At 40.9% G+C, this 18,563-nt stretch overlaps 1 protein-coding gene across 1 annotated transcript in view; it reads left to right on the plus strand.

The window, feature by feature from the left end:
* Positions 1–8,209: 8,209 nt before the first annotated feature.
* ARAP2 (ArfGAP with RhoGAP domain, ankyrin repeat and PH domain 2) overlaps positions 8,210–18,563 on the plus strand; it is a 238,272-nt gene continuing 227,918 nt past the window's right edge. The window contains exon 1 of the mRNA XM_075066537.1: positions 8,210–8,509. The gene's annotated coding sequence lies outside the window, so the exon portion shown is untranslated. The remainder of the gene's footprint in view (positions 8,510–18,563) is intronic.

Here is an 18,563-nt window from a genome sequence, read left to right on the forward strand (position 1 = left end):
CATTACAAGGTTGCATTTTGCATCTTAATATTGAGTGCCTGCGGCTTTGATGTTACAGATCACAGACACAGGTCCAGGCAGCAGAATTCGGCTTGCATGCAGTCATGGTAAGCCATTGTCTTTCGTCTTCTGCAGCCTTCATCTATCCAGCGCCCTCCTTTCCCCTTCCCCCTACTTGGCTACCTGCAGGGAAGGATTTCTTTTAAGCCACAGACAAACAGCCCAGTAGGAATGGCCATCTCTGTCCCCTTACTTAACTTCCTGAATTTCAACCAGGTTACCATGAACAATATCACTTTCCTGAGGATAACACAGCGAGATAAAGAACAGACGTTGCTTGAATGCCAGCAATCACCGGGACCATACGCAGCTAGGCTTTGTCATGCAATGATACCAGATTACTTGCTAAATGCATGGCATGGTCAAATGTCCTACCGGAGGACGGAATAAAGCAGCGCTGCCCAGAAACCTTCTGCAAAGGCTTTTGGAGTACCTCCAGGAGCGCTTAATGGAGACGTCCCTGGAGGATTTCCGCTCCATCCCCAAACATGTTAACAGACTTTTCCAGTAACTGTACTGGCCGCGAATGCATCCCAAGTCCTCAGGGCAAATCAATCATTAAAAAATGCTTGCTTTTAAACCATGTCTTATATTTACAAGGTACACTCACCAGAGGTCCCTTCCATGGCTTCATTGTCTGGGATAGTTGCTTGGGAGGGCTGGGAAGGTAATTCCGTCAGGGTGAGAAAAGCTCCTGGCTGTTGGGGAGAACGGAGTGCTGTGTGCTCTCTATAAGCTTGACCTCCTCTTCCTCCTTATCTTCCCCATCCGCAGAATCCTCAGCCATGGCTGCGATTACCACCCCCACCTTGGAATCCACAGACAGGAGTGGGGTAGTGGTGGCGAACCCCCCTAGAATTACATGCAGCTCCTCATAGAAGCAGCATGTTTTTGGCCCTGCCCCGGACTTTCTGTTTGCTTCTTTGGTTTTCTGGTAGGCTTGTCTGAGCTCCTTAACTTTTGCACGGCACTGTACTGAGTCCCTGGTGTGGCATCTCTGCATCATGGCCTTGGAAATTTTTTCAAATGTTTTTTCATTTTGTCTTTTGGAACGGAGTTCTGTTAGCATGGAATCCTCTCCCCATACAGCGATCAGATCCAGTACCTCCCGTGTGGTCCATGCTGGAGCTCTTTTTCGATTCTCAGGAGACTGCATTGTTACCTGATGAGCTCTGTGTAGTCACCTGTGCTGATGATCTCTCCACGCTGGGCGAACAGGAAATGAAATTCAAAAGTTCGCGGGTATTTTCCTGTCTACCTGGCCAGTGCATCCGACTCCAGATTGCTGTCCAGAGTGGTCAAAATGGTGCACTGTGGGATAACTCCCGGAGGCCAATACCATCGATTTGCGGCCACACTAACCCTAATCCGACATGGCAATACCGATTTGAGCGCTACTCCCCTCGTTGGGAAAGAGTACAGAAATCGGTTTAAAGAGCACTTTATATTGATATAAAGGGCTTCGTTGTATGGACAGGTGCAGGGTTAAATCGGTTTAACGCTGCTAAATTCGGTTTAAACTCGTCGTGTAGACCAGGCCTAAAGAAGGGATTCCTACAAAGGATGGTGTCAACAAGCTAAAGACAGTTGTATTCTGTTCCTACAGAATCAGTCATGTAGAAAAGGAAAGACAGATTAATAACAAAAGCTTCATAGGCTCTAAAGCCACAAGGAACCATTGTGACAATCTATTATGGTCTCCTACACAGGCCATAGAACCTCCCCAAATAATTCCTAGAGCAGATCTTTTAGAAAAACATCCACTCCCAATTTTAAAAATTCAGCGAAGGAGAATTTACTATGACCCTTAGTAAATTGTTCCACTGTATTATTTATTTATTTATTAATACTACATAGCATTTAGAGGCCCCAGTTTAGATCAGGACCTATTGTGGTGTTGCACAAACACATTTAAAAGAGCCAGTTTCTGTCCTTAAGTGCTTACATAGAGAAGACAAAAGTATATGTGGGGGAAAGGAAGTATTATTAGCCCCATTTTGCAGGTAGCCCCATTTGCAGGCAGATTAGGGGGCAGATTTTCAAAGGTATTTAGGCACAAAGCTGCAGATAGGTGCCTAGTGGGATTTACAAAAGCAACCCAGGAGAGTTTGGCATCTAACCAGTTTAGGCACTTTTGAAAATCCCTCTAGATACCTACCTGGACCTTTAGGTGTTCAAATGCCTTTGGTAATCTGTCCCTAAGTGAAATGTCCAAGGCCACCCAGAAAGTCTGTAGCAAAGCCAGAACCTGATCCCAGCTCTCCTGAGTCCCAGACCAGTGTCACAACACTATCTTTTATTTCTGTGCTAAGGTTACTCAATTGCCTGTATGTTTCCTGAGGGGCAAAATCTTTTCACTTTTTTTTTTCCTCATAATCACATGATGCTACAATATTTCCTGTGAAAATGGTGCTATTTAATTTCCATGGTCAGTTTATACAATATTTGATTAACCATGATATACTGGTTAATATCAGAATCACAAAAGACGTAAACAGTGTAATATATATCTGCTGGTTCTTTGAGACATTGGTAATAGTAATTTCATACTGCTTGATGCATTCCAAAAACTGTATGGACGCTAACTAATCTTCAGAACACCCTTATTAAGTATGTTAGTAAGTATTATTATCCCCGATTTAAAGATGGAGAAACTTACCCTGAAAGGCGATCTAACTTCCCTAAAGACACAGTGGCAGACCCAGGATTGGTATTCTGCCTTTCTGCCCCCCAGCTCTGTGTGCAGTCCTCCAGACCATACTGACTTTATAATAATAGCAATGATAATAAAGCTATAAAAAACTTTGCTCCCCCTGTAAATTGGAAACAGGTGGCAGCCCTAGTTTAGTGTATCAGATCTGTGGGTACAATAACAGGAGAGGTAATTGTTTCCCCTAAATTATAACTGGAGCTAATTGTTGGTGTATTTAATCAATTTTGGGGACGTTCTTAAATGAAATAGGCAGGACATAGACATTTATAACTTGTTTTCCTTTGGGTGTGGTTTTAAGCAAATATAGGTGTATTGGAAGATTTTTCTCAGTGTTATAAACTGACTGAACACACTAGAGTAATGTAATGCTAGTTTAATAATCTCTCAAATCCTAGGGCAAACCTCTGAGGGAGGAAGTCTGGGGCAGAACCTCAGGTGATGGAGCTATGACCATTTACACCAGAGGAGGATCTGCCCCTGTGTATTTTAGATGTCAATATTTACTAGTTACTTAAACATAGGTTTGGGTGTGCCACTCTTATGGACTAGATAGTGTGCAAATCAAATCATGCTTGTTGCCAATTTTTGAGAAACAAAGGTGTTTTAAGGGTTAAATTAGTGAGTATAGTTGCTTTTAGTGGCAAACATCTGTATATTCATCATGCATAACCTTCTTTAAAGCTCTGTGTATATTTTAGGCTGGAACAGCCCCAATATCTCCCTGTTTGCTCTCTCTATTTTTTTTTCAAATGTTTGGTTTGTTTGCTCAATGTATAAAATATGCAAATCAACACTGCTAGTGAAGCAGTAAAAGCCTTGCAACTTCTGTGTAGAATTAATTTTTAAACTGACAATTTTACCTCCATATACTTAAAAAAAACCCCACTGCCTCACAAATAATTTTGATAGTAGCATAGAAACTCAAGGGAAGGGGATATTATCAGATAATAAAATCTCTGGAGTTTTCAAGCCTGTCAGCTCTTAAAATAGTGTTGTTCCTTACGTCATATCTCAATTGCATCAAGTTAGTGGAATGCAACTTCCTTTTTAATTTTTGTAAAGATTTTTTTTTAGCTCTGCTTTATCATAATGACAGAGAACTTACAATATTCTTTAGTCATCCAATTGAGAGAGATCCTAGAATCTGATAAACTAAGCTTTTTCACTTCTATCATATAGGGCTTAAGTCATAAAATAACACACATTCCCCACACATACAAATTAACTTTATAACAAATTGCGTATGGCATATAAATGACAGAATATATAGAATGGAAGTGCAGAACAACTTCAGGTTGTCTGATATTAATGGGGAGGCATGAGATTGAGGCAGAAAAAAATTAAGTGCAGACATGGGTAGATATACTCTAGATTAGAATATGCTGTGATCTTACTGTACATTCAATTTATGCAGACACAGGTATTCAACTAAGTAGGACAAAACAAAGATTGGAGAGTTTACACCTACCAAAAAAAGAAAGAAAAATATGTACTGTGACCAAATAACATCAACCTCTCATCTCTTGATATCTGGTATTAATTTATGAACCTATGTTGTGCTGTGAGTGAAGATATTAGAACTGTGACTGCACAGGTCTAAACTTGCTGTGGTAATGTATTCTAGACAACTACTCTGCCCGAGAAAGGATTATCACTGAGAAGCCATCAAGGCTATGATCTGGGATTCTTGACTTGGGTTTTCTCTTAACTGCTGGCCCACCCCAGGACCAGTGGTTTTTCCATACAGGGACTTGTGGGAAGGAGGTGGCGCACCTGGTTGAGGGACATAGACTATACTTAAGAACAAGATTCTGCTGTGAAAGGAACCAGACCATTGGCACACCTAAGAAGGACTTCAAAGAGAGAGCGGGTAGGAGGGACTCTACCCAGCTTGAAATACTGATGAACCTTGGACTCACAGGAAGGGGTAAAATCAGACTGGAGAGGGCAGCATGGAACCACATGAGACCCAATGATTGGGTCCACTCGCAAGACACTGATGACTGTACAGTGGGATATGAGACTAGGTTGCAGCTAACAGCAAGAAAAATGTTAATGAAAAATGTCAAAGCAAAATAATGAATACATTCCCAAGGTCATCTTTTTACATTATAAAACATAGCAAAAGGCACAGCATGTGGCTAAGTGAGATTTTCTTGTACCAAAATTGCTTGCATGGTGGAGATTTAGGAAACAGAATTAAATTGTGTTTTTTAAACCTGGGGGCAGATTTTTAATGGTATTTAGGCACTTAAAGATTCGAAGTACCTATTACGATTTTTCAAAGCACTTGGGCATCCTCTCATTGATTTCAATATGATTTAGACATCGAGGCATTTTTGAAAATCCCACCGTGCACTATCTCAATCTTTAGGCATGTAAATACCTTTAAAATTCTGCCCCCGGAGCTGAAATTGTTGGTGTATGTGAATATATAGAGTATATCCTGTAGGCCTGGCTTGACATGAGTAATGAAACAAAGGAAAGGCCTCATTTCTTGGAAGACAGGATTAGGGAGTTAAATAGATCAGCACACTGAAAACAGAATATTTGTGCTAACTAAAAGACAGGTAAATGGGTCAGGGAGCTAAGAGACAGAATGTCTGAACTAGCTAAGATAAGGGGAGGGAACACCCAGGGAACCATTTATGAAGAACAAGATAACAATAGACCGGATAGTCGGGAATGTAAAGATAAGGTAAAGAGTGGGTGGAACATGGACACTGCATGGAGAGAGCATGCTGTACAGGTATTGGTTCCTACAGAGTAACCAAGCCAATCTCAAACTCTGTGATGCAATGTATAGTATGTGCAATGAGATGTGTAAATGTATATAAAAGGAGAGGGTTTCTGCGTAACTTTGGACGGGTGATGTACCCTGCATCCACCCCCTGGGTTTCAGTCTGCTCAGTGCAGCATTGCTGTATACCAAATACAGATACATGAGGGACCAAGTCTGGAGCCAAACCGAGTTCTTAGGAAGCCAATTGGAAAGAGGTCTTGGAGGGAATCCCAGCATACCCACCTCACTGATATGAAGACTAAATTTGTTTTCTGATTTCCTAGCCATTTCCCTAGGACTAATGCTGATGATACTGGCCAATCCAGAGGCAGTCAAAATCCAAAGTCAAAATCCCATTCTCAGATGTCTGTAGCACTTTTTCTAATAGAAGGAACTGCTGTTGCTGACTCACTTATGTTAGCAGGATCTGCCTCCATCCGGCATAGCCCAAGCCACCTTGGGAGTTAGGGAGACACACATGCAGAGGAATGGTAATAGTAATAGAACTGGGGCAAAGACCCTTAGTTCAGGAAGCCAAACAGAGGAGGGTGTAAATGGATATGACTGGGGAAATGGCTCCTGGGCTAGGAAGCTGTGGAGAGGGGAGTAGAACTGTAGATAAAGATTCTGTACAGAAACGTGGATGGGATGGAAGCTGGAGCAAGGAAACTGTGTAGCTTAGAACAGTATTTTCATTTCCCCCCAACTTGATCCCTGATTAAAACAATAAAATATTAAATTATAGTATCCTGTGTGGTATTAGAAACTAAACCACAATGGTCTGAGAATGGAGCACTTTCTCTTCCTCCTTCTTTCTAAAAGTAGTGCTGACCAAAGTAACGGTAAGAAAATATGAGATTTAAAGCTGTAATTCCCAAGGACAGTTTGCGCTTGTTTAAAAGTGTATTTAACGCCTGTACTCAGCTAAATTCAAGGGGCCAAATGTACATTTGTACTCCCTTGTAGTCATTCATTGGATTCCCTTGAATTTAATGTCACCTGCTGATTGATATGTCAGGGAGTCTAGTCTAACATATATCCTGATGAGCCAGACTAAATTGTAAGAATATGCAAATTATGGGAATGTCAGGTTTATTTTACACATTCCTGTGCCTGCCTTGTGTTCGCTTTTCTTGATACAGTGGTTACTTCTGGTCACAATGACTGACAAGTACATAAACATCAACTCAGACCCCCTTATGCTTGTTTAGATTCTTTTGCATGCATTCATTCCGAGCTGATGGAAAAGGCAGGTAATGGCATACATCAATGAATGTGAAACGAAATAAAGCTAAGGGAGACTGCAGCTTTCTTCTCCACTTCTAGGAATGTTACAGTTACATTCCTGGAAGTGGAGAAGGAAGGTGCAGTGTGTATGAACTGTTTTGTAACACTTACCTTTAGCAAGTAATACTGCAAACCACAACCTAGCAGTGTAATTAAAGGCCGGGTCTGCATATGTACCACTGCCTTCTACTGGATGCTCAGGGCAACTGCCGATGCAAAATAAAATAAAATAAAAAAACCCAGAATGCCACCCCTGGAATTCTGCTGCCCCAAGCACGTACTTGATTTGCTGGCGCCTAGAGCTGGTGCTGTGGGTGCTATAAGGACTGCTAAACTCTGTGTCCTAGGTAATACACTACTTATACTCACTCACTCACTCATGCCCATCGGCGGCCCATACTGCTTATACTACTGGAGATTAATTGTTCTTTAGCTCAAGTTGTAGTGCTCTGGACTTTTGCACTAGGGCAGTGGTTTTTCAAAGTGGGATATATGTACCTCTAGGGTACATGAGCGCTCATCAGGGGGTATGTGAGAAAAATACTGTCATGGTGAACAACAGATTGTATTATCCCATACAGACCTCCCTCCCCCACCATTTTCATAGGTATATTATGACCCTATCTCAGATGGAGGGGAGGGGTACAAGGTAAACTACATTATTTGAAAAATTTGAAAAACAACTACACTAGGGGAATTTTATTCCTGAGCTGCTGCTGCTACAGGGAGGTTTCACAGTGCGCAGTAGACAAGTGTGATGTTGGTTGTAGATAGCTCAACACAGGTGTAAGAAACCTGTGGCCAACAATAGCTTTAACATCCAGAAAGCAAGGATCTGTATGACACAGTGATGCACACCATGTTTGCTAAGGGCCAAACGCAGTTCCTGTCTGCACTCTCCCTGGAGCTTCAAGCCAAGAATTAAAGGCTCTTCGGGTTGGTAAAAGGAAACAGTTTCTTGTTTATCAGTTGGGTTATGTGCACACATGACAGTAACATGGGCATGGAGGTGGGATTTGAAAATACCTCCATCCATGTTAGCTGGAGCCAAAGGGCTACTGATAAGTAGTAAATGCATCCCATAAGGTGTACGGAGCAGGCTCCCCTGGGGAAGTGGGATCTAAGTGTTAACAGCCTGACCTTTTTCAGGATGCTGCTGCTACTGCTGCATTGGAAGTGTCTCAGCACCCAGGCATGCGTGAAGCCACCGGGAATTAGCTGCAGCAGCAAACTTTCACAAAGCAAAAGCTTGTGACTGCAAGTTCGCTTCCTCCTGCACTCTCACAAATACGCTGCCAAGCCAGCACGCCCGGAGCATCCGCCCCCACTAGGGCTCTGCGCATAGGGTTACTCCCCGGCGCCGGGCCTGGTGGCGGGCTGCTTTCCTGTCCCAGGTGCTGAGCAGGAGGCTCTTCCGGCATGGCCGCTCCCTTCCTCACCTGGTGCTGCAAGCAACGCCTTTCTGGAGTTCCCTGCCCAGGCAGGCGCCCGGTGCCGAACCCCGATGGGACCCCGCGAGCGCGCCGCCTTCTAGGGCAAATCACAGGGTAGACGGTGGCGGAAGGTGAGGAGGGGACAAGGAAGAGAAAGTAGGATAGACAAAAGAGGAATTTAAAGTGCTACTTTCTTCCTCCTTCCTCCAGCTCTGTCTCTTCCAAAGCACAGAGGTAAGTCCAACGGGAGGAAGGGAGCTTGCAAGTTTCATTACTTGCAAGGATTTGGGTGATTCTTCCCACGTCTGTAACTCCCCAAAGTACAATGTGCTCGGCTCCGGCCTGCCACTTTTTTTTTTTTTGGTTAATTTCATGTTTAGTTTCAAGAACGTCTGATGCGTGGGAGTCTCGGAAAGGAAACCAGCCCCAGTCCACCGTGCTGTCTGAGGATTTTCTTATTCAGCTGATTTGTTTCTTTAATATCTATCAGATCAGATCGCTCATTAACGATAACTAATGGACGAGTTACGGAAATCTAGGAAAACTATCACCATTAACTCATTTATATTACAGACAAGAATTAATATAATATAATACACCAGTAGCACTGTAAGGCTTGGATTGAGAAATAGGCAGTTCATATTTTGTGGTTAACAAATTGTTTACAGTTGATGTTAAATAGAGTCTAACTTAGTAGGCATGTTGAATCCAATTTCCTGTTTTGTAATCTTTTAGAGCTATTAGTTTTATTTGAGCAGCCAGGTAGGACGTTGGAATCGGTGTGTGCGCTTTTTTTTCTCTTCTTCTTAAAAGAATTGTGTTTTTCTTGAATATTGTTATGTTTTGTTTTCTATTTGCTTCCTTAATGGGGAATTATTTTCAGAAGTTTGGACAGATTTATACAGACGGCTTGTAAACAATCATGCATCTGTGGAAGTATTAGCAGATGATGAATGAACCTTAGTTTTTGAAAAACCTGTACAGTAATTATGACAATTTGTAAAGCACTAGGCAAGACACAGTGTGTGTAACTATGCACAAGTGCTGTTGCAGCAGCTAGGCAAACCTCACTGAATTAATTCTACCCTTGAAGTGAATTACGTGAGGTCATATTCTGCTTATTCAGGCTGAGTAGTTGCTTACTCCAAGGAGCCTTATTCCTCAATAGTTCTATTGGGATTTCTTGCCGGCAGAAGTACTATTCAAAAGAAGCAAAAGTGGAAGAATTTGACTCTAAAAGATGAGCATTTTGCAACAGAAAGAGTAAACATTGAGCAATAGTTTGTCACAAGATACTCTTTTACGAATATTTCATAATTCTTAGATGTTTGTAGTTCTCCTAACTGCCCCTCTGAATCTTGATGCAGAAATAGATTTAAATTAATTTTGTTTCCTGCTCACTGTTTTCTTGTTCACATTTGTTGCTTAGCGTAGAGCAATTAGAACTTTTAAAAGATCACTTAAGTATTTCTAATAAAGAAAACTGCATTGCGAATAATATAGATCAATTTCTAGGCCTGTTAACTTTGGCAATATATCTTGGATTGTACTCGCAATGGAAAACACAGATAATGAAACAATAAAATCTAACAATAGTTAATATGTCCTATCTTGGTCATCTTTTACTATGTTTACATGGATCTGAATACAGTACATGCTTCAGCACCTGAACCTACTAATATTTGTGTAACGGGTCATTTTTTAGAGCATGCTTAGAATGACTCTTTAGCTGTGGATGTTTAAAAAGTCAGAAATTTGTTTGTTAATATCACGCTTGGTCTTTCTACTCCTTCCCCCTTAAAGTTCCTTACAGAAGTATCTCCTAGGCTGTTCTAGATTTGATTTTGACAAATAGGGAAGAACTTGTTGAGAATTTGAAAGTGTAAGACAGCTTAGGTAAAAGTGATTGTGAAATGGTAGAGCTCGTGATTCTGAGGAATGGTAGGAGGGTGAAAAGTACAATACAGATAATGGATTTCAAGACGACAGATTTTAGCAAACTTAGGGAGTTAGTAGGTAAGATCCCATGGGAAGCGAGTCAAAGGGGAAAAACAGTTCAAGAGAGTTAGCAGTTTCTCAGAGACATTATTAAGCAAACTATCCCACTGTATAGGAAGATAGGAAGTTAGCCAGGGTGGTCTCTTCCCAGACTAGGACACCTTCAATGATCTGAAACTCACAAAAGACCCCTACAAAAAGTGGAAACTAAATCAAATTATGAAGGATTAATATAAACAAATAACATGAATATGTCAGAATAAAATTAGAAAGGCCAAGGCACAAAATGAGTTTAAACTAGCTAGAGACATACAGAGTAACAAGAAAACATTCTACAGATATCGTAGAAGCAAGAGGAAGACCAAGGACAGGGTAGGCCCATTACTCAGTGGGAGGGGGAGAACAATAACAGAAAATGTGGAAATGGTAGAAGTGCTAACTGACCTTTTTTGTTTCGGTTTTCGTCAAAAAAGGTTAAGTGATTGGATGTCTAACATACTGAATGCCAGTGAAAATGAGGAAGGATCAGAGGCTAAAATAGGGAAAGAATAAGTTACAAATTACTTAAACAAGTTAGATGTCTTTAAGTCACCAGGTCTTGATAAAATATATCCTAGAATACTCAAGGACTAGGGAGATATCTGAGCAATCAGTGACTATCTTTGAAAAGTCATGAAAGATGGGAGAAATTTCAGAGGACTGGAAAAGTGCCCATCTATTAATAGGGAAATAAGCACAACTCAGGGAATTACAGAGCAGTGAGCTTAACTTCAGTACCTGGAAAGATAATGGAGCAAATAATTAATCAATTTGCAAACACCCAAAAGAAAATAAGGTGATAAATATCAGTGAGCATGGATTTGTCATGAGCAAATCATGTCAAACTAACCTAATTGCTTTCTTTGACAGGTAACGAGCCTTGTGGATGGGGGGAAGCAGTCAATGTGGTATATCTTGACTTTAGTAAGACTTTTGATCCTGTCTCAGATGACATTCTTATAAACAAACTAGGAAAGTACAATGTAGATCAGAGGTTCCAAAACTGTGCGGTGCACCCCACCACAGAGGAACATTCAGGGGGGCACTGTGGGGCCTAGGCCAGCCCCCATGGGAGGCAGGGAAAGAGCACCACCCAGCCCCGTCCCTAGCTGCGCCCCAGCTCCTGTCCCCAGCCTTGGCTCTGTGCCTGGCTACTGGCTCCCACCGTTGCCCAGCTGAAGCTCCACTTCTGGCCTGCCCCCAGGCTTGGGTTCTTACTGTGGCTTTGTTCTTGTCACCTGCTCCCAGCCCCAGACTCGCTCCCAGCCTTGGCTACCTTTCCCCTGCTGCATCCCTGCCAAGGCCAGCTCTAGGCACCAGCGTCCGAAGCATGTGCTTGAGGCGGCACTTTTCAAGGGGTGGCATTTATTTATTTATTTTATTTATTGCTTGGGGTGGCAAAAATCCTGGAGCCGGCCCTGATCCCTGCCAATTTTAGTTTTTCTAAATAACCATACTCTTCTCATAATTAAATTACTAAACTACTTGCTCAGACTTGAAATAAACCTTGGATAGACACCAGGGCTGGAAAATTTTATTTCCAAAGATGAAGTTTCAGAGAGCAATGAACAGCTGCAAACACTATTTTAAATAGAAATGTTATGGCACATTTGTTACAGTGATCTTTGCAAGTTTTGCTACAATGCAAATACGTTGATGCTTTTTTCTTGTAACAGTCTGTGATGTGATGACTACAAGCAAGTTTATTCATTTTTTAAAAACTTTTTATTAAGACAAAGTTACAACAAAACATTAAGTAATACACAATGTAATGGGTTCAGGATCAAATTCATATTCCAAGAACCCAGCTAAAGATATTGGCTTGCTGGCTGGAGAGCCCCTCTCCCTCACTGAGTATGCTAAAAGGGGTTACCAAATTTTCTAAATACCTCTCCTCTTTTTGGCACTTGTCTTTTGTATATACTTGGTGTGAAAGCTTGTCACATGGCAAGGACAGTCCACATTTTACTATACCACGATTTCACAGGCGGAAAACTCACATTTTTTCTGATAATATGCAATACAAAGTCTTTGCTGCTAACAAGAAAGCAATTAATTTGCTGTCCTGTTTAAAATGTAGATCCTTCTCTGAAGCATTAAGTAAGCTGGTCAGGGGATCTCTGGGAAGCTGGCATTTTGCTATTAGATGAGTCTCTGATAATTTCATCTGAAAACCATCTAATTCCTGGATGCCACTGCCACAGAATCATAGGGTTTGAAGGGTTGACAGCAGTCATCTAGAGTAATCCCTTGCCAAGATGCAGGAGGAGGAGTTGTATCTAAATTGTCCAAGATAGATGGCTATCTAGCTGCCTCTTGAAAATCTTTAGTGAAGATGCTTCCACAACCTCCTGAAGCAGTCTGTTCCCTTGTCCTACTGTTCTTAGAGTTAAGAAGTTTTTCCTGAGATTTAATCTAAATCTGCTACACTGTAGTTTGAACCCATTGCCTCTTGGCCTCCACTTTGTGGTAAAAGAGAACAATTTTTCTCCATCTTTTCTATGGCAGTCTTTCAAGTATTTGAAAACTGCTATCATGTCTCTCCTTAATCTCCTCTTTTCAAAACTAAACATACAGTTCGTTCAACCTTTGCTCAATGGCTTGCATTCCATCGTTTTGATCACCTTTGTCATGTACCTTTTGATCTGTTCCACTTTTTCCACATCCTTTCTATATATTGTTGACTAAAATTGTACACAGTACTCAAGGTAAGGCCTAACTAGTGCCAAGTAGAGTGGTACTATCACCTCCTGTGACTTGCATGCTATGCCTCTGTTAATACAACCTAAAATTGTATTTGCTTTTTTTTTTTTTTTCCAACAGCATCATATTGCTGACTCGTGTTGAGATTGTGATCCACCACAGCTCCCAGATCCTTCCCAGCGGTGCTGCTACCAAGCCAGTTTCCCCCCCAATATATGTTTGTGCATTTGGTTTTTCTTCCCTAAGTGTAACACCTTACATTTGTCTTTGTTAAAATTCATTTTGTTGTTGATAGCCCAGTTCTCTAATTTGTCAAGATCACTCTGAATTTTAGCTCTATCCTCCAAAATATTGGCAACCTCTCCTCATCAGCTTTCTGTCATCTGCAAACTTGGTCAGTGTGCTCTCTCTACCTACATCCAGATGTTAAACAAGATGTTAAACAACACTGGACCCAGAAGAGATCCCTGTGGAGCCCCACTTGAGACCTCCCTCCAATCTGACGTCATTCCATTAATATTTACCTTTTGTTTGTGGTTGTTTAACCAATTACATATCCACTTAATGGTCGGTCTGTCTAGCCTGCATTTCTCCAGCTTACTTATCAGAATGTCATGTAGGACTAAGTCAAAAGCCTTGCTGAAGTCCAGGTATATGATGTCCACTGTATTTCCCCCTATCCAAATCAGTTACCTTGTCAAAGAAGGGTACCTGGTTTGGCATGATTTGTTCTTGGTAAATCCATGCTGGCTGCCAGTGATTACCCCTTCATCCACCAGGTATTTAAAAATTCAGTGTTTTATGCATTGCTCTAGTAGCTTCCCAGGTATCGAATTCAGGCTGACAGATGTATAGTTCCCCAGCTTCTCCTTTTCCGCCTTTTGAAGATCGGTGCTACGTTAGCCTTTCTCCTGTCTTCCAGGACATCTCTTGTCATCCATGAGTTTGTAAATATTATTGCCAGTGGCATTGAGATTTCTTCAGATAATTCCTTCAATATCCTTGGGTGAATAGCATCTGGCTCCACTGGTTTGAATTCATTCAAATTGGTCAAAAGATCTCTGACATATTCTTTACTTACCTTAGTCTGCATCCCTTCCCCCTTTATTGTCTGTGGTAAGTTTGCTAGTCATCCGGTCACATATTTTTTGTGAGAAAACTGATGCAAAGTAGACATTGAGCAGATCTACCTTCCTAGCATTTTCTTTTATCAGCTTATCTTCTCCATTGAGCAGCGGGGCTCACACCATCCTTGATCTTTCCTTTTTTTCTGACGTATTTGAAGAACCCCTTCTTGGTGTCTTTAACATTCCTTGCCAGCTGTAATTCATTCTTTGCTTTGGCTTTCCTGATTTTTGTCCCTGTATGCTCATGCTATTCCCATGTATGGTTCCTTGGTGACATGCCCCTCCTTCCATTTCTTATATGTAGCTATCTAAAAACCAAAATGGATAAACAGCTCCTTGTGTGGACACCTTGGCCTCCTGTGGCTTTTCTAATCTTTCCTCTGTGTTGGAGTATCTTGATGTTGAGCCTCTAGTATTATATCTTTTTAAGAACTGCCAACTCCCTTCAACTCCTTTTCTTCCTAATTGGTTTTTCTATAGGACCTTGCCTACTAATTCTGAGTTGGTTGAAATCCGCCTTTCTGAAGTCCAGTGTTCTTGTTTTACTGTTCTTAGGTCCTGTTTTCCATAGGATCTTGAATTCTATCAGATGATGACCACTTCCTCCCAAATTCCCGACCATGCTCACGTTTGCAGCTAATCATCCCTCTTGGGCAAAACAAAATCCAAAATGGATGCCCTCCTGGTTGTTTCCTCAATTTTTTTGAATCAGAAAGCTGTCCTCTACACACGCTAAGAATTTGCAGGATGTATTATGATTTGCTTCAATAGTCTTCCAACAGATATCAGGGAAGTTAAAACCTCCCATTAATACTAGGTCACTTGTGCGTTGGCTAATTTGTAACCTGCTTGTAGAATGAATTATCAACTTCCTCTTCTTGATTTGATGGTCTATAATAGACACCCGCCATCACATTGGTGCTGTTCTTTTCTCTTGTTATGCTCACCCAGAGACACAGTAGGTCTGTCACTCACTTCCCCTTGGACCTTGGAGCAAGCGTATACATTCTTGATGAAAAGCAACACCACCTCCTCTTTTCAGAACAAGGTATGTTCCTCAGTGCTGGTTCTCCAATCATGGGAGTTATGCCATCAAGTCTCTGTGATGCCAATAAAGTCATAATTTTCTTCATATCCGTGACTTGCAGTTCATCCTGCTTGTTCCTCATACTTCTGGCATTTGTATACATCATATACATTGAAAACATTTGTATACATTATATCACCAGTGCAAATATATTCACCTTTCCCCACACCTCTCCAACAGAGTGAATCCTGAGTGGTGCAAAAAAGGCTTATTTTTTGCGGTGTTTCATTTTGAAGATGGTGTAATAAAGACCACTATAAAACTTTACAAGGAGACTTTTAGTAATTGTTAAATGCCATCTCAATCACAGTGTAGCTACTCTGTATGAGGTATTTTTTTTTCCTCCAGAGGAAACAAAAATCTACTCTGAGCTACTTTAAAAAAACCAAAACAGACATCACCACTTAATTATATGTATTGCCTTCTCATCTAGAAGGAATCTAAAGACACTTACAAATTCTATACTGTACATAGGATTTATTCAGGGTATATCATTTCTATTTTTGTCAGATTAGCGCACATATCCTATGCTGTTCAACCTACATCGTTATTCCTCTTGTAGGCAACTTCAGGCTAGCACCTGCATGCTAGAGCAGCTGCTACAGAATAGAAGAAGTTATCAGGCTTCTCCAAGGCCAGACTGCACTTCATAAAGGAGGAAAGAGAAGGGAAATCTACTGTCTGCAGATGTTAGAACTTGGATAAAGATATACGGTACTGCATGAATCTGCTTTGGAACTGCTTGAGGGCAGCTTTAGATGCTTTCTGTTTTTTTTGATCTCATATGCACATGGGGAAAGGAGTCTTGAGTGATGGGCTAGAAGGTGACCATGGGCACCCATGATGTGCAGTGTACTTTCCAAACAGGAAAGAGATGGTTTGAATCTTAAAGAGCTTGCGGTGGGGGTTGAGGGGGGTGGTCTAAGGCCCCAATCCTGCAATTAATGGTTTGTGCGGTTTGTTGAAGGCTTGATGTGGGCACAGTAGTTCTCTTGCTTACAAGGAATATCAGACCTTAATCCTGAAAATTCTTAAACATCTGAGATGCCCCATTGAACTTGTGTTAGCTCGACTGGAATCAAAGGGTACGTCTACACTGCACGCTTGAGCTTTGATTTGGTTTGAGCTCAAGCCCCCTTCCATCCACACACAAGTGAGTTTGACTCTCTTCAGCAAGTATTCAGGACCTGCTGGTGGGGATGGTGAGAGCCCAAGTCCCATTGAGAGTCTGATCCAAACCCTGTCATTCTGGAGTGTGAATATAGGTCAAGTTACAGATGGGAGTCAGAAGGCCTGTGTAGTGCAGTATGGATGCATTAGCATGGCTGTGAGACCTGGGTCCAGTAATTGTATACCCACCTTTGCAATGCATTGTGGATGCCTGAGCACGTGTTTGGAAACACTGAGTCCACAGGCCGAGTGCAACAGCCCCAGGTTATCTATCCAGTGTAGATAGACACTAAAAGACAGAGTGGAAGAAGTGTGAAAACGAAAGGTATAAAATGGGTCGGCAACCTTTCATTAGTGGTGTGCCGAGTCTTCATTTATTCACTCTAATTTAGGGTTTTGCATGCCAGTAATAATTTTAACGTTCTTAGAAGGTCTTTTTCTAGAAGTCTATATAATATATAACTAAAGTATTTTGTGGTATGTAAAGTAAATAAAGTTTTTTTTTTTAAAATGTTTATGAAGCTTCATTTAAAATTTAAATAAATACAGATCCCCCCCCGGACCAGTGGCCAAGACCCAGGAAGTGTGAGTGCCACTGAAAATCAGCTCGCGTGCCGCCTTCGGCACCCGTGCCATAGGTTGCCTACTCCTGGTATAAAACAACTCCTTTCAGAGTGGAGTGTGTGTGTGTTTTTGTAACCTTGCTTTTTCTATCTGCTGCCTTTCCCATTTTGTTGAAATAAATCATTCTTTTTTTTTTGAAACTCCACATTTTTACTGCAGGTTTGAAGGTAGTTGCAGGAGATGGAGAGTTCTTTGCAATTGGATCCCAAATATAGAAGTGTCTGTGGTCACACAGCTGTGGAAGACAGTCATAAGAGCAAGATAAAGGGTTATATGACTTTCATGACAGTTGCTGTTAGTACTACTTGACTCTTACTGAAAGCATATAAAAAACAGTGTTACTGTCCAAATTCATGTAGGCTACAAGGCAGCTTTCCAGCTGATGTAAATACTTGTAGGTTCATTACCTTCAGTGGAGCTGTGACCATTTACTTAGCTATTGTGTTAGCTTGGACAATGAATACAGAAGCTATGGATCTGCTCAGGAGCCTACAGTAACTCACAAATCTGAGGTCTTGTCTACACTACGGGGATAAATCAACTTATTGTCGTGTTTGCATCGCACTGGGTCGACAGGAGAGTGTGTTCCATCAACTTCCTTATGCTTCTCATTCTGGTGGAGTACCGGAGTTAAGTTGATGGGCGAGTGATCTGTGGTTGATTTAGCGGGTCTTCACTAGACTCCTAAATCGCCACCCCCCCCCCCGGTACGTCGGTCTCTGCAGTGCGAATCTAAGTGTAGGCATGCGCTGAGTCTTCCACAGCATACCCGTCAGTTCAGTCTCTGATTAACGGTAACTTATATTTATACACTTTAGTTGTTAGAATACTTCCCTTCCCCCACTCCAATAGAATTTCTTTAAAAAGCATGAAAAATTAAATGACTTAAATTTGTTCTTGTGGAGCATTGTTATTTATTTTATTATTTAATAGCTCTCAAGAAATGTCATTTAGGACGGAATTTCTATCATACTGTAAGATTATTTATAGCATACTTTCTGGATCTTAAGTAATTGGCCAAAAATAGTAGATATACTTTAACCATACACACAGACTGAAGGAATTTGAATTGTTTAGCCACAGTTGATTTGTATATCTAATACTATAAGTGGAAAATGTTCTTCCTTCCTGAAGGGCTACTACTGGATAATAAGAGTCTTAAGCTATGTTTATCATATCATTTTAGATAATTTAAACTGAATCTTAAATGTGCATTCTAATTTTTTTATTGTATCAGCTTGGACAATGAATATAGGTTAGACAGGTTTGTTTTTTTGTTAGTGTTAGAAAGATTAGAATTTTATTAAATGTTAATTTCATGATGCACATACAAAACCATGAAAAAATATTTCTATCGATAGTCAAAATGTACAGATAGGCAAAGTAAGAAAAATGCTGCTTAAGAACTAATTAGAATTTGATATAAGCATATCTACTTAAAATATTTTGACATGTAATGTTGACAATGTGTTTTAATACTTATAAAGTTTTACCTTTTTGATTCTCATTGTGCACTGTCATTAAAAATTGTCTGAACCCC

This window comes from Chelonoidis abingdonii, chromosome 5 (assembly GCF_003597395.2).
Source record: "Chelonoidis abingdonii isolate Lonesome George chromosome 5, CheloAbing_2.0, whole genome shotgun sequence".
NCBI classification, from domain to species: domain Eukaryota; kingdom Metazoa; phylum Chordata; order Testudines; family Testudinidae; genus Chelonoidis; species Chelonoidis abingdonii.